Here is a 2,302-nt window from a genome sequence, read left to right on the forward strand (position 1 = left end):
CGGCGCTCCCTCAGCGCTGACCCTCCGACAGTGCGGCGCTCCCTCAGTACTGATTCCATGACACTTCTCCAGCAATGACTCTCTGGTAGTACAGACTCCCTCAGTACTGCACTAGGCTGTTAACTCAGACTTTTGTGCTCAGACCACTGGAGTGGGTCTGGTCAGGGGCTGAGTATATGATAATGCCCCAGTTTTGTTCCATATTTCCATAACCCACAGTAAACCCTGAAAAACTGAAGATATACTACTCACTTCAACCATCACCCTCTCTTTATCTGGTCTGTCAGGAGTCTCACAGAACAAAGGTACTGGCCCGTTTGATTTTACTGGTGTGGATAAGGATTTTCCTGTGATGTATGGGCAGCATTGTACAGTACAATCCTTATGAGAATGCCGTGCTTATGAAATTGAAATCATAATTAGCGGGGAAGCTGCAGCACTTGATGTTTTCATGGCATCTGTACATAACTCAATTGTCAATTGACTCAGATTAAACAACACAATTTACAAAGTCATGGATTGCTGCCATTCCAACAAACCCTTGACATTTATTGCCTGTTCCACTCCATAACTAAAGACTTCTGTTAACCTTTTGCTCTCAACAGGGTCTCAATATCAAAAAGAACTTGTGCATCAAATAAAACCGACCAGCATTTATACTCGGAATGTCATCCCTCGCTCACTTTACCCCTTTCTATACAAAGTGTGGTCACACACCGGCAGTTCCCAGAGTACAAATAGGTTCTGTTCTTGTCCATCCTGGGCCTCCTGCAGTGCCACAACGATGCCACCCGAAGGTTGCAGGAACAGCAACTCATATTCCACTTGGGAACCCTGCAGCCCAATGGTATCAATGTGGATTTCACAAGCTTCAAAATCTCCCCTCCCCCCCACCGCATCCCAAAACCAGTCCAACTCGTCCCTGCCTCCCTAACCTGTTCTTCCTCCCACCTATCCCCTCCTCCCACCTCAAGCCGCACCTCCATCTCCTACCGACCAACCTCATCCCGCCCCCTTGACCTGTCCGTCCTCCCTGGACTGACCTATCCCCTTCCTAACTCCCTACCTACACTCACCTTTCCTGGCCCCATCCCCGCCTCTTCGACCTGTTTGTTTCCTCTCCACCTATCCTCTCCTCTATCCCTCTTCTATCCGCCTCCCACTCTCTCCCTATTTATTTCAAAACCCCCTTCCCCTCCCCCTTTTCTGATGAAGGGTCTAGGCCCGAAACGTCAGCCTCTCTGCTCCTATGATGCTGCTTGGCCTGCTGTGTTCATCCAGCCCTGCACCTTGTTGTCCCACAGTAATGTGGTTGACTCTTAACTGCCCTCTGGGCAATTAGAGCAATAAATGCTGTGTAGCCTGCAATGTCCTCATCCCGTGAATGAAACTTACGATGAATGAAAGCGAATGATGTTATCAGACCCCAGAAAGGAAGGTTGTCTCTCTCTTTGAGCAGCAAAAAATGTCAAAAGCCAGGAGAAATCCAGTTTATTTTTCTCTCACCAGTTGCTGTAAACTGTGACTTTTAACCAGCAACTAAGAGATTTTGTAATTTGTGAGCCTGTTGCTTGGTGCCTCCTTCAAGGAAGTGAAAAGCATCTGAACAACAGAGATCAACAAACAGCAGGTTCTGACAAGCTAAAGGATCATCTCAGCAACCTCTGTGGATTTGAGATCTTGAACTGCTTTCCCAAGATTTCCCTCTACCATGTGTCAGAGTGCACGCGCTTGTGAGAGAGTGCCTGACAAAGTGAGGGGGGGAGGGAGAGAGAGGGAGTGTGTGTGTCCGTGTCTGTGAGTGCGTGTGCGTGTGCGTGTGCGTGTGCGAGAGAGGGGGGGAGAGGGGGGGGCGGGGGGGAGAGAGGGTGTGAGAGAAACAGTGAGACAGAGTGTATGTGAGAGACAGTGAGAGATAGTGAGAGTGAGAAAGAGTGAGAGAGAGTGAGACAGAGTGTGTAGGGGTGTCTTACAGGGCGTTAAGAGTCTAATCAAATAAATAGTAATACTTTCCAAGTACAGAAACCAGGTCCATGTTTCCTTTCAACCTGGGTCTTAAAAAACAGATAAATTGGGGAACTTTGCATACTTTGATAAAATCTTTAACTTTTGTTGCGGCTCCAGAATAGCAAGGATTGACTTCCAGTGTACAACCCCAGTGGTTGTGACAATAGAAGTCTCCTCAGACTGAATGGGTGGGAGGCGAGAGGGGAATGGGTGGGAGGCGAGAGGGGAATGGGTGGGAGGCGAGAAGGGGAATGGGTGGGAGGCGAGAAATGGAATGGGTGGGAGGCGAGAAATG

The sequence above is a fragment of the Rhincodon typus genome, chromosome 26 (genome assembly GCF_021869965.1).
Source record: "Rhincodon typus isolate 14 chromosome 26, sRhiTyp1.1, whole genome shotgun sequence".
In the NCBI taxonomy this organism is placed as follows: domain Eukaryota; kingdom Metazoa; phylum Chordata; class Chondrichthyes; order Orectolobiformes; family Rhincodontidae; genus Rhincodon; species Rhincodon typus.